The sequence below is a fragment of the Pongo abelii genome, chromosome 11 (genome assembly GCF_028885655.2).
Source record: "Pongo abelii isolate AG06213 chromosome 11, NHGRI_mPonAbe1-v2.0_pri, whole genome shotgun sequence".
Taxonomy (NCBI): Eukaryota; Metazoa; Chordata; class Mammalia; order Primates; family Hominidae; genus Pongo; species Pongo abelii.
Genome location: NC_071996.2, coordinates 36,237,406 through 36,251,291, shown reverse-complemented (window position 1 = coordinate 36,251,291; position 13,886 = coordinate 36,237,406). Strand labels below are relative to the sequence as shown.

Below are 13,886 nucleotides of genomic sequence, written 5' to 3'. Positions count from 1 at the left end.
ATATAAAGCAAAGAGATAGAAGAAATTGATTAAACCGATTAAACCCATAAAGATATGGACAAGGAAGAGAAAGCAACCAACGTTTACCGTGTCTTTCTATTAATAGCTACCCAACACTGTCCTGGAGGCTTTTTAAAGAGCTTATCTCATTGAAGCCAAGGCTGGGGCTAGTGAGAGGCCAATGAGGTGAGTCATGCTTCTGCAGGGGTGGATTCTGTCTTTATTTAGAATTTTGAAATTTTGTTCCTCATGGATTTTTTGCATCGATTTTGATTTTTTTTAAAAAGTTTCCTCTATTGAGTTGAATAGTATCTCTCCAAAATTCATGTCCTCTCCAAACCTCAGAATATGAACTGATTTGGAAACAGAGTCTTTGCAGATGTAATTGGTTATGATGAAGTCATGCTAGATTAGAGTGGAGTCTAAATCCAGAGACTGCTGTCCTTATTAGGAGGCTGTGTGAACACACAGAGACCCAAGGGGAAGGTGGTCAATGTGAAGACAGAGGCAGCAATTGGAGTGAGGCAGTAATTGGAGTGATGCAGCTATAAGCCAAGGAACACCAAGGACAGCCAGCAGCCAGCAGAGCTAGGAGAGGCAAGGAAGGGTTCTTTCTTGAGCCTTCAGAGGGAGCATGGTCCTACTGACACCTCGATTTCTGATGCATAGCCTCTAGAACTGTGGCAGAATAAATGTCTGTTGTTTTAAGCTACTGAGCTTGTGATGGAATAGTCCCCTCTTACCCAAGGTTTTGCTTTCTGAGGGTTCAGTTCTGCAGTCAACTTGGAAAATTCCAGGAATAAACACTTCAAAAGTTTTAAATTGCACACCATTCTGAGTAGCATGATGAAATCTTGTGCTGTCCTGCCCTGGACGTGGAACATCCCTTTGTCATTGACATCGTCCGCTCCTGACATCCAACCGTGGACATCATCATGGCTTGAGGATCCAGAATCAACTGAGGCAGATGATCTTCCCTTCTGACATCATCAGAAAGTCAGGAATGGCCCAACGCTATGTCACAATGCCTGGATCATTCACCTCCGTTCACATCATGTAGGCATTGCATTGTCTCCCATCATCACAAGAAGAGGGGTGAGTGCAGTATGGTAAGATTTTGAGAGAGAGAAAGAAAGACCATACTCACATAGCTTTTGTTACAGTATATTGTTATAATTGTTCTATTTGAATACTAGTTATTGTTGTTAATCTCTTACTGTGCCTAATTTATAAATTAAACTTTATCATAGTTATGTATGTATAGGATAAAACTGTGTCTTTGGGTTCAGTACTATCTCCGTCTGTGGTTTCAGGCGTCTGCTGGGGATTTTGGAATGCATTTCCCCACGGATAAGGGAGACTACTGTACTTCATTACAGTAGTAGCCCTAAAAAACTAATACAGTTGCATGACGATATTACTTCTCTTGATCACTGAGGATATTGGTGCCCCCTTAACTTTTGCACCTGAGTGCCTTGTTCTCCTCACCCTAATGCTAGTCCTGCCCTGTAATTTCTCCATTGTAACCACCCAGTGAGGGACACGCAGAGGAAAATTGTCTCTAGGCTCTTTGATATGACACACATGATATATGAATGGTATACAAAATTTAGAAAATATGTAATAGGTTGGGAAAAATTAAAAAGTGTGAATCAGAGGACTAGTAGGCCTGAGAGTTAACCTAAAGGAATAATCCTAAATATGAAGGGAAATTTTATCCCACAAAAGCAGTAACTGTTGAGTTAGAAGAGTAAAATCTAGAAGCAACTGAAAGTCACACCATAGAGGAAGGTTAAGTAAACGATGACATAGCTTCTCAATGGGCTATTATGCAGTCATTAAAAATGAGGTTTATAAAAATATGTTATAGCTTGTAAAATGTTTTAGCTGTAGAGCTAATTAAAATTAATTAGAAAAGTGTTTATACAGTATGACTATAACCATGTTAAAAAAAAAACAGTATCTTCAAAAATAACAATATCTGGCCACACCAGAAACAGGAAAAACAATAGTGTCTTTTGGTGATAGTGATAGAATTATTTATGCCTAAATTTCTATTTTTTTATGAGCACACATATTTGTTTTCTATTGCTCTGTAGTAAATTACCACAACTTAGCAGCTTAAAACAATGTCTATTTATCATCTTGCAGTTTTGTGGGGGAGACATCTGGGCATGGCCCAACCGGGTTCTCTGTGTAGGGTCTCACAAGTCTGAAATCAACGTGTTGGCCAAGCTGTGTTCTCATGTGGAGCTCATGGTCCTCTTCCAGTCCCTTTTGAGTTGCTGATGAAATTTACTTCTTTATGGTTGTAGGACTGAGGTCTGTCCCTATGTTCTTGCTGTTTGCCAACTGAGGCTGACACTCAAATACTGGAGGCCGCCCTCAGGGTCTGGCCTTGTGGACCCCTCATAGCATGGTGACTTCCTTTTCCAAAGCCAGTAGGAGACTCTCTTTCCAGTCAGCTATGACAGAGTCTTATATAAAATAACCCCATCAAGGGAGTAACTATCCTAGCCACGCTCAAGGGGAGGGGATTCTACAAGACATATATAATGGGGAGGGAATGTGGGAGCTATCTTAGAATTCAGCTACTAGAATAAAGAAAGGAAATGTGTTGCTTCTAGAATAAAGAAAGAAATTGGGGCCTCAGAGCCACAGGGTCGAACCCGTCATTGTAGCACTGTTCTGGGCTGGGTGACTGGCTGGCTCACCTGGGGTGAGTTCCATGGGGAGAAGGATGCTCTAGGGAGATGCTGCTGCTGCTGTCTCTCCAAACCAGCTCAGTCTGAAGGTATTTTTCCTTCCTCCCTGCACAGGCATCCATGTACTGTGTATGTGAGTCAGAATCCACATGTTCACTCTACTCCCGCTGGGGATTATAAGCATTCCTTGAAGGAATAGAAAGAAAACTAACATCGACAGACATTTTGGTATTTGGCAGGCCCTAGAGTGAATGCCTGATATAGTCTGTATGTTCTGTCCCCTCCAAATCTCATGCTAAAATGTGATTCCTGGTGTTGAACGTGGGGCCAGTGGGAGATGTTTGGGTCATGGGCCATGATTGGAAGCTTCCTGAGGCCTCACCAGCAGCAGATGCCAGCACCATGCTTCCTGTAAAGCCTGCCGAACTGTGAGCCAATTAAATCTCTTTTCTTGGCCAGGCACAGTGGCTCACTCCTGTAATCCCAGCACTTTGGGAGGCCAAGGCAGATGAATCACTTGAGCCCAAGGTGGATCACTTGAGCCTGGCTAACAAAAATTAGCCAGGTATGGTGGTGCACACCTGTAGTCCCAGCTAACTCAGAAGGCTGAGGTGGGAGAATCACTTGAGCCCAGGAGGCAGAGGCTGCAGTGAGCCGAGATTGCGCCACTGCATTTTACCCTGGAAAACAGAGCCAGACCCTATCTTAAAAAACAAACAAACAAACAAAACTCTTTTCTTTATAAATTACCCAGCCTCAGGTATTTCTTTATGGCAACAAAAGGGTAGACTAACACCGTGCTTTATGTAAGTTGTCATTGTTTAAAAATTTATTTTTATTTTTATTTTTTGGGACAGAGTCTCACTCTGTTGCCCAGGCTGGAGTGCAGTGGCACAATCTCAGCTCAGATTGCAACTTCTGCCTCCCGGGTTCAAGCGATTCTCCCACCTCAGCCTCCTGAGTAGCTGGGATTACAGGTGAGCACCATCACGCCCAGCTAATTTTTAAATTTTTAATAGGACAAGGTTTCGCATGTTGGCTGGGCTGGTCTCGAACTCCTGGCCTCAAGCAATCCACCTATCTTGGCCTCTGAAAGTGCTGGGATTACAGGCGTGAGCCACCACACCTGGCCATAGTTGTCATTTTTAGTCCTCATAATAGCCTTAAGAGAGGAAAAGGAAGACTCAGAAAGGTTAAGAAGCTCTCCTCAGGTTGCACAGCCACTTAGTTTCAACAGCAAGCGTTTGAGCCTGGAGCTTTCGACTCCATGAGCAATATTCCTTTCATTGTTTCAACAGTCATTCATTTCACAGATTTGTGGAATTCCTCTGTGCAGGCACTATGAGGAATGCCAGCATCATGACAGTGAAGGGGCAGGTCCTGGCCTCTCCCTTGTTGGAGCCACAAGTTCTGTAAGGAGAACAGACATTCAACAAATAATGCACAAACATTAAAATCGTGGTAAGGGCCTCTGGGGCAGCTGGTGCTGTGGGAGTTGGAAGATTGGACTTGACCCGGTCTGAAGTAAGATCCGAATGGCTTCTGGGGAGCACAAAGGGCAATAGACTACGAATTGGCTGTGCAAAGACAGTGAGGCAAAGGGCATGCCAGGGAGAGAGCAGGTGCAGGGCCTGGCTGGAGGAAGCGCCACAGCACAACACAGGTGCTTGCAGAAGGCCCAGGGGGCCCGAGTCAAGGGTGCAGGGGAGAGGACATGTATATGGGGCCTTGGTGGCTGTGCAAAGGGCTTTGGACTTTCTCCTAGTTGCTGTGAGAAGACTCCTACACTACGCAGAGGCTCAAATAGGCAGGTAAGACGATGTCTTTCTGTGTTGCATATTTTTATTCATGTATTTAACACAATTGATCTCAACCAAGCCTATTTGAATCACCTGGAGAGTTAAAACAGCTAAAACCAATATCCTGCCATAGACCAATTAATTAAGAATGTGGAGGGATGCCATTGGAATCAGCATTGATTTAACACTTCCCAGATGATTTTCATGCACAGCCAATTTTGCTAATTACTGACTTAATTGTCATTAAAGTTCTGCCTAGGGCCCCTCTGTGCCAGGGACTAGCACGGTATTAGGAAACGGGGACCTTACCCTCAAGGAGCTTGGCTTTCTCAGGCATGTTCAAGCTACCTCTGTTCATTGGCTCCTTTGGTCATTAATTCACACCTGCTGGGCTCCCAGCCCATGTCCTACATGATCCTTGGGGACAGTGCCCCTACCTGGCACTTATAGGCACTGTTCCTTCCAAGCCTATGTTCAGTAATAAACAACAATCAATCAGAGGTGAAGAAGGACCGGCATGCAGAGGTGGAGGCCAGCATGCAGAATGAAAGGTATACACAGAAACACTAACTCAGCCCAGCGTCAGGGACAGGGCATGGCCATGTCCAGATCTGTGGCAACCACAGAGTGACAGAGAGCAGGAGCTGTCAGCTCAGGAGGTCAGCGACCAAAGGTATCACTAAGGAGCTCAAGGAGGAGGTTCTTTCTCCACTCATTTGCTATGGACAGAGGCCTAGTGATGTGAGCTTTCTTTCCCCAGAGCCTAAATAGCCTAAAGGCCCAGCAGAGAGAACTCCCAGGACCCACTCATTGCCTACTGGTGCTGGGTCTTCCTTCTTCTTCTTTTTTTTTTTTTTTTTTTGAGATGGAGTCTTGCTCTTGTTGCTCAGGCTGGAGCGCAGTGGCACGTTCTTGGCTCACTGCAGCCCGTGCCTCCCAGGTTCAAGCAATTCTCCCACCTCAGCCTCCTGAATAGCTGGGAGTACAGGTGCCCCCCACCATACCCAGCTAATTGTTGTATTTTTAGTAGAGACAGGGTTTCACCATGTTGGCCAGGCTGGTCTCGAACTCCTGACCTCAGATGATCCACCTGCCTCTACCTCCCAAAGTGCTAGGATTACAGGCGTGAGCCACCAAGCCCAGACCTGGGCCTTCCTTCTTGTCTCACCTCCAGCCCACCTGTCTTGCTCTGACATGGAGGGGCAGAACATGGCAATCTGTGTGTGGCAAAACACAACACAACAAAAACAGCCATAAAAGACACTCTTGGGACATTTAGGGAAAACTGAATTTGGACTGGATACTAGAGGGTGTTGTGGATTGCTTGCATTTTCTTAGATGTGGTGTATTATGGTTCTGTGAGAGACTGACCTTTATTCATAGGAGATGTATGCAGGAAAATTTAGGCCAGATGCATCATGGGGTCTTCAACTTTATTTCAAACGGTTTGGCAAAAAATATTTTTATAAACGTATGCATGTATAGATGTACACAGAGAGATAGAGAGTGGAAAGCACATATGGGAAAATATTAACAACTGTTGAAATCAAAAGCGCGCCAGTGCTCAGTTTACTATTTTAATGTCTTCTGTATGTTTAAATATTTTCATAATAAAATATTGAGAGGGACATTACACTTTAAAACGCAAAAAAAAGGCCAGGCACGGTGGCTCAAGCCTGTAATCCCAGCACTTTGGGAGGCCGAGGTGGATGGATCACGAGGTCAGGAGATCAAGACCATCCTGGCTAACATGGTGAAACCCCGTCTCTACTAAAAATACAAAAAAATTAGCTGGGCGTGGTGGCGGGCACCTGTAGTCCCAGCTACTCGAGAGGCTGAGGCAGGAGAATGGCGTGAACCCGGGAGGCAGAGCTTGCAGTGAGCCAAGGTGGCGCCACTGCACTGCAGCCTGGGCAACAGAGTGAGACTCCATCTCAAAAATAAATAAATAAATAAATAAAATAAAATGCAAAAAAAAAAAATCAGTCATATCTGAGTTCAAATACTGGCTCTACCTCTTCTTAGCAGAATGGACTTGAACTCCTTACTTTACCCTTCTGGGCTTTTGCTTCTTCATCTCACCATCAGGGACAGCGACACCTGCTCAGAGGGCAGTTAGGATTGTTGGAGATGACAAATGTAAAGCACTCAGCATGTGATGGGCCCAAGCCAGGTGCTACACAGGGCCCAACCTGGCCAGAGAGATTCAGACACATCCAGAGAGTGGCACCCTATGGCACCCTTCTCCGAAGAATCCATTGGTCACTGAGACTGCAATGAAGTCTCCTTGGTATCATCCACCTTCAGGGTTTAGGCATATTCAGATGTGAAAGATGGGTGGAGGGGAAAGGAGTCTGAAAGATGCAATGATGAAGGGCTGGGTGGCAGCCCCCATGGCAGGCAGAATCTGTAAAGTGCCCACTCCCTAGCCCCAGTATCTCATCCTAACCCCGAAGCCTGTGAATACGATGAGACAGCACACCTGTGATTGTGTTATATGGCAACATTGACCTTAACGAGTACCCAGATGGGCCTGATCTAATCACACGAGCCTTAAAGCCAGAGTTTTCTCCAGTTGCTGGTGGAAGAGGAAGGCAGAGAAAGTGGAAGCACGAGGGGAATTCGACCCGCTGTTGCTTGCTTGAGGATGGAGGCGCCCCATGAGGGCAAGGCTGTTGGCACTGAAGAACTGACAGCAGCCCCTGCTGACAGCCATTAAGGAAACAGGGACCTCAGTCCCACACCCCCAAGGAACTAAGTCCTGCCACCCACTCGAGTGTGTGGAAGTAGATCCGTCCTCAGAGCCTCCAGACAAGAGCCCATCCCGGTGGATACCGTGACTTCGGCGAGTGAGACTCAGCGGAGAACCCAGCTGAGCCCACCTGCACCTCTGAGCCACAGGACTGTGAGCTGATTGATGTTGTGAGACTGTGGTGCCAAACAGAACCCCAGGTGACACCTAGCATAGGCCAGTCCTGTGCTATTTGCTCAGGATAACAGCCGCTAAGTTTGTGGTACTCTGCTATGTAGTAATCGTGAAGTTATATCCCCCTTAATTAATCCTAAATGAAGAAGGATCTGGCTGCATTTGCAACAGAGGAGTGGGCAGTGGTGTTGAACTTGCTGCCCTGACCCAGCTACTGGATTTAAGAATTAACTTATCAAACTCTGTGACGTTTTGGGAGTCCCAGCAACCTGCCCCCAACAGGTGAGCGTATTTGTTCTCACTCCATCAGGGGTTGCTCTTCTGTTACTAGCCAGGGAGGAAGAACCAGTAGGATCTGAACCTCAGGGGGCAAAGCAGCCTTGAAAGCAGCAATCGATGGTGGCACCATCAGCACAGCTCCAGCTCAGCCACTTCCACAGCAATGATGTCAAGGGTGGGCCGAGGAGCCTCATGGCAGAGATGACGGCAGAGATGACAGCAGAGTCACCAACTATCCAATAACAGCTGTGCCACCCAACGATGACTTGGACTGGTTGGAGGGCATTGAAAACACCTCTTGGAGGATCCTTCAATTCTCCTGGTGGGAGGGGAGACTTTTGCAACGGACCAGAATAACTGGTAATGTGACCAGGGGACAATTATTAACATTAGTGTGACTTTACTTGAACCCCGGGTTGGTGAGGACTGAACATATCCAGGCTATAGAAATGCCAAATTCTATTTGTTCATTTAAGAAGTGCTTATGGTATCAGACACTGCTGGGTGACAACAGGAAAATATACAGGCTCTGCCTTGATGGGCTCACTGTATAGATGGGGAGAGAGAAGACGGGCATGAATGGGTGCCACAGAAAGAAACAGTGCAAAGCAGGGGTCATGCTTCCCCAGAGCTTTTGTCTGCTCTTGACTCTTTCCAGGTTATTTGCCAGGAATCTCTCCATGGGGCAAGAGATGAAAGGTGGGGAGTTTCTTTGCCTTGTCCCCTCCCTCCTGCTTCCCAGTAGGTACAGTCCTCCTTGTGTCCCACCAACAGCACCTCTCTCTGCAGAGGCTGCGAGACAGGTCAAGCTCATGATGATGCCACCCAGAACCAGGAGGCCCACCCTGGGTTCAGAGAGAGCATTGTCAAAATAAAACTAGAAATACACACTTCCTTTGGGAATGGTTGGGTAAGATAGGCGATCAGGGTTCAAGAGCCAGTGGGTATCCACAGATGGGGATGTGATGAATCGAGTCTCTGCTGATTTGGAGAACCTAGTTGGGAAGGGAGGGCATGAAGGGAGGAATGGGCTGGTGGTCCCATGAGCCTGGGACTTGCAGGTGATACCACGTTGGAAGAAGAACCTCAAAGGAAACAGGGATGGGCAGTGACTCTGCTACAGTTTTCCCAGCTGGAGAAAACTCAGCTTTCTGAGAACCAGCTAAACGTAAAACCATTTGCCTTAGTGATGCAGGTTAAAAATAGTGATAATTGCCAGCTCCCCCGAGTGTGGCCAATTATTACCATTATTATAATTGGACTAGAAATTAACCCGTTGTGTATGAAACCCACATGTATCCAAACTTGTTTCAGGCCAGCTGGTTTGTGAAACTCAAGTGTTAGCATGGTTGGTGTGTTCCTGGAAGAACTCAGGCAGGGGTGGGGGCTAGGGGAACAGTGCCAGCTGCAGCCCTTTCTTTCTTCTGGTGCAGGAGTTGTGAAACCCAAAGCAATGAGAAGTTGTGCCACAAGTCTGACTGGCCTTGCCCTTCCTAGTAAAGTGGCCTCCAGACTGACCATCCACACCTGTTTGCCTGCTCTCAGAGGGGCAGGGGACTGTGGCTGTGAGGGTGCAGCCTATGTGTTCTGCAGGGTCTTCAGACCCCAAACAATGCAGAGGTCTGAGGGCATTGGTGAATCCCAAACTGATCTAAATTTCGAGGCTCACATAGGAGGTTTCCCCATTTTGGAAAATTGCCCTGCACAATGTGGTAAAGGGGACAGAGGAGTTAGCGTTTTGCAACACTAAGGCAAGAATGGACTAGGATGAGGTAAGCAAGGTGCCTGGGATGCAAAATGTAAGGAGGCACTCAAGCTCAGCTTTACGCAAGGGCAGGGCCAGCAGTTGCAGGAAACTGAGTGTGAGCCCCTCCTTACATTTTGTGCCCTAGCCGAAGTCCTGCCCTAGGGATGCCTGCCTGTGGTCCTCATTGAGAGAAGAGATGCCTGTGATGGGGAAAGCCCTAGAAGGGGACTTGAGAGGAATAGAGGCTCTTGAAGCAGACTTCATTTTTCTCTCTTCCTTAGTAACAGATGCCCAAATTAATTTAGAAGGGGTGAGCATGAACTCAGTTTAATAAAAGCACCTAAAGGATGATTTCCCAGACACTCACCCAGCCTGGTGTGGCCATGTGTGAAAGAGAAGCAGAGCGTGTACTGTGTGGGCAGGGAAGGCTGCTTAGAAGGAGCTGACTAATCTGAGAGAAGCCTCCTTGTTTTGCCATTTTGACTTTTCTCCTCCTTCCAGCCTGGAATTTGGAAGCTTGAAGAGCATGTTGGACCATTAGGTGACCTTGAAAATTGAAGCCACATACTGGGAAGACAGAATAGAAAGATAGAAGCCAGACACAGCAGAGCTGTTAATGATGCTGTTATTGGCTTCATGATAGCATATAACAGAGGTCTTTATAGATAAAGAATTGTAACTCAGAGATAAATTAACCAGCTCAGCTCTTCCTCCTAAGATAGGGCAGAATGGGAGCTAAGACCCAAGACTATCTGATTCCAAAGCGTGCTCTTAGCTACGACCTAGTACTGCTGTACAGGAGCCTCTTGGGACACAGCTGAAAGCCACCTCCTTTTCTGACTCTGCTGAAAGGGTTTCTATCAAGACCCCCTGAGCAGCTTGTGCTCCCTGAACCTGAAGCCTGATCAATGACTCTACCGTCCCCTTGCCTCCGTGGGCTGGGCCTAAGAAGATCAGGCTTCCTCTTGGGGCCTTCAAGCTCTCAGTTTCCAGCTCACCACCTGCAAAATGCTGGTCCTGCCTGCCCAGCATGGAGGGAAACACCTGTTAGGTTTGTTTTTTTTTTTTCCCCCAACCTCCACATGCTCAACTAGATTAGGTTCCCATGAAATATGTATGCTTTCTCCTAAGGCCTTGGAAAGTCTGTGTCTGTCCAGATCAGCTGGCCTGATTGGCAAGCCAGGCTGAGGAGAGCCACTGTCTTATTCCACTGCTTTGCCCTTTATCAAGGGGGGAGGGAGAGGAATTCTGGCTGCAGCATCTTTGTGTTTCAAGGGCAGCTCAGGACTAGAAAGGCTGTCCAAGGACAGGTTCTGAAGGTGGCAGCATGGAAACTGGATTATTCGCAAGAAAACTTTCAGCCAGGAAATAGACAGGGCTTATCTCGTACAATTTGAGGCCCGCAGTCATATCCCATATCACCTAAACTTCTTGCTGCTTCTCTGCTTGCAGAGTCTCAGGACACTGGTGACTCATTGGTTTTGCTTTGAAGACTTTTGAGATTTTCAGCAGGCTTCTGAAATTGGGTTCTGGTTTGGGTTTGAATTTTGAATTGTACTCATCAAAGGGTTCAAGCTTGCCTGAACAGGTGGAAGGCTGATAGGGGAAGAGGACACGTGAGGGACCTGCCACAGGGGCTGTTTATATGGAAAATAAAGGGCTGGGTTGGGGAGAGAGCTTATGTTAATGGAAGAGAAAGTTGAAGTACATCAGTTTGTTTCAAAGAGTGGGGAAGAGTGGGGAAGGGGATAAAGGTGAGGTAGGTCATGATGCATGCCCTCTGTCAGGGAAGGCAGCCATAGTAAAGGGTGTGGTGCAAACAATGCAAACCATGTGCCTGCATTCTTACTGGGACCTCAGGCTGCACCACTTCAGTCTCCTGTTTCCAGGGGGTGTGTTTGACTGTGCAGTGATGGGTGATGGTGCTGGGCCTCTGGGCACCGCAGTGCAGGCTGCAGTGGGCACCAGCAACCATGTCAGTGCTCAGTGACATCTGCTCCAGCGGGGCTCAGCTGGGTATGAGCAGTGCAACCACCACCTCTGCCACTGGCCCTGTGTGATGGTGAATTTCATGTGTCAACTTGGCTGGGCCAGAGAGTACCCAGATAGTTGGTCAAACATGATTCTGGGTGTGTCTGTGAGAGTGTTTTTGGGTGAGATGAACATTTGAATCAGTAGACTGGGTAAAGCAGATTGCTCTCTCTAATATGGATGGGCCTTGTACAATCAGTTCAAGGCCTGAATACAACGAAAGCCTGACCTTCCCCCAAGTAAGAGAGGTTTTTTTGCCTGACTGCCTTTGAACTTAGACATCAGCTCTTTCTGGTTGTACACAATATTCCAGTCTTTGGACATAGGCTATGTAGATTTTATATTTGTCAACCTCCGTAATCTTGTGAGTCAATTCCTTATAATAAATCTCTTTTATATATGTACTTATGTATCAATATGTGTATCTGTGTATGTGTATCTTCCAGTGTTTCTCTGGAGAACACCTGATCAATTCACACTGTCAAGAGGCATCACCATAGTGAGGCAGGACATCAGCAGGACTAGTTTTCACGACCCTGTTCATCAAAATAGGATGTAGCAAAGAAGCAGGCCCAAACCAACTAGGGCTAGAAATTATAATATATTTGCATAAGACACTCCCACCAGCACCATGACAGTTTACAAATGCCACGGCAATGCCTGAAAGTTACCGTATATGGTTCCGAGAACTCCTGGCCCCATTTCCAGAAAGTTCATGAGTAATCCTCCCCTTATTTAGCATATAATTAAGAGTGGGTATAAATATAGCCAGCCCTCAATCCACGAGTGCCACTCTGCCTAGGGGACAGCTCTGCTCTGTCTGTGGAGCAGCCTTTTTGCTGCACACTGTTGTCCTAGTCAACTTGCTTTCCTTCGCTGTCAGCTTGCTCTTGATTCCTTCCTAAGTGAAGCCAAGATCCTCCCCAAGCTGAGCCCCAATTTTAGGTTTGCTCCACCAGTGGTACCATAGTGACCAAATTAAAGGGAAAATGGCAACTGTTATAGGGTAGCCTAAAGGGATGTTTCAAGAACACATCTGGAACTTTCCAGAAATACCTGACAGAAATCTTTAGGGGGAGTGGCTTATTTCCTTAGAGTCAGTGAGAACATAGGCAAAGAGTCTCCTTTGAGGGCCTGTGATTGGCTGGATAATGGCTCCCAAGGATGTCCATATCCTAATGCCCAGAACCTGTGACTATGTTACCCTGCATGGCGAAGGGAACTTTGCAGATATGCTGAGCTTAAGGATCTTGAGTTGAGGAGATTGTCCTGGATGGTCTGGGTGGGCCTAATGTAGCCACAGGGTCCTTATAGGAGAGAGGCAGGAGGATCAGAAGGAGAGGGTGTGAGATGTGATGATGGGAGCAGAGGCTGCAGTGAGGCACTTGGAAGATGGAAGAAGGGGCTGTGAGCCAAGGAGAGCAGTTGCTCTCAGAAGCTAGAAAAGGCATGGGAGGCTAACAGAAGCCCTCTGTGGGAAACACATTACTTTACTCTGGAAAGAGCAGGGAATCAAGACATTAGCCTGAGCAGCAAAGGAGTCTCTACATAATCTGGTGGGAGACACTGAGGAAGGTCCCCTGCCACCCCTCCCTGCCAGTTGCACTGACTGATGCCCTGATGATGTGGAAGTACTGAACTGACCTTGGAACTACTTTTTCCCAAATTATATTTTAAAAAATGTTCTTATGGGTGAAGTCACTGTTTTGGAGGGTTTTCTGATGTGGCAGGCAAATGCATCCTAATGGACCAAAATCTCGGCTGGATTTCCTCTGACCACCTCAAAATGTCATATGTAAGGACCAGGAGGCTGGGCACGTTTTGGAGACACTTAAGATTTCACAATTATTTCCCCTGCATGTAAGGCGGACCCATCCTGTGGATAGTAGGAAATGGTATAGGGACCCCTCTCTCTGTGCTAGGATTTGGTTTGGTGTGAGCATGCTACTAGACAGGGAGGTTTGCTTACCTGATCCGGATGCTTTGACATACAGTAAAGACCCGAGCGAGTTTTCGCCATGAAGAAACAGTGGGAGAGAGTTCTGCTAAGCAAATAGACAGTAATTAGGGGTGTAATTATTGCCAGAGAGTGAGGCAAAGGGCTGTCTCCTTGCTCACCACCCATCTTGTAGTTTTTCTAAGTTTGGCTTGGTTTCCCAAATCATCTGAATTGCACATTCTGTCTTTGTGTTTTCTTGAACTATTTTTAGGTCCTTTGATTCAGCTTTGTTGGCAGCTGCTCTTCCCCCAAATACTTGAAGAACTTCCAGTTCCACAGTCGGATGAGGCAAAGACTCGGTGGTTGGGAAGCCGCCCTCTTCCCCCTGCAGCATCCCTGAGTTATGGGGATGCAGGGCCTTAGGCTCAGCAGGGCGCCTGCTGGTCCGCAGTTGGCATTC

The 13,886-nt window shown here is 46.9% G+C and overlaps 1 long non-coding RNA gene across 1 annotated transcript in view; it reads left to right on the top strand.

The window, feature by feature from the left end:
• The first annotated feature begins 439 nt into the window (after positions 1–439).
• The window catches only part of LOC134759559 (uncharacterized), a 59,572-nt gene continuing 46,125 nt past the window's right edge, over positions 440–13,886 (top strand). The window contains exon 1 of the long non-coding RNA XR_010135909.1: positions 440–1,095. This is a non-coding gene — a long non-coding RNA (uncharacterized LOC134759559). The remainder of the gene's footprint in view (positions 1,096–13,886) is intronic.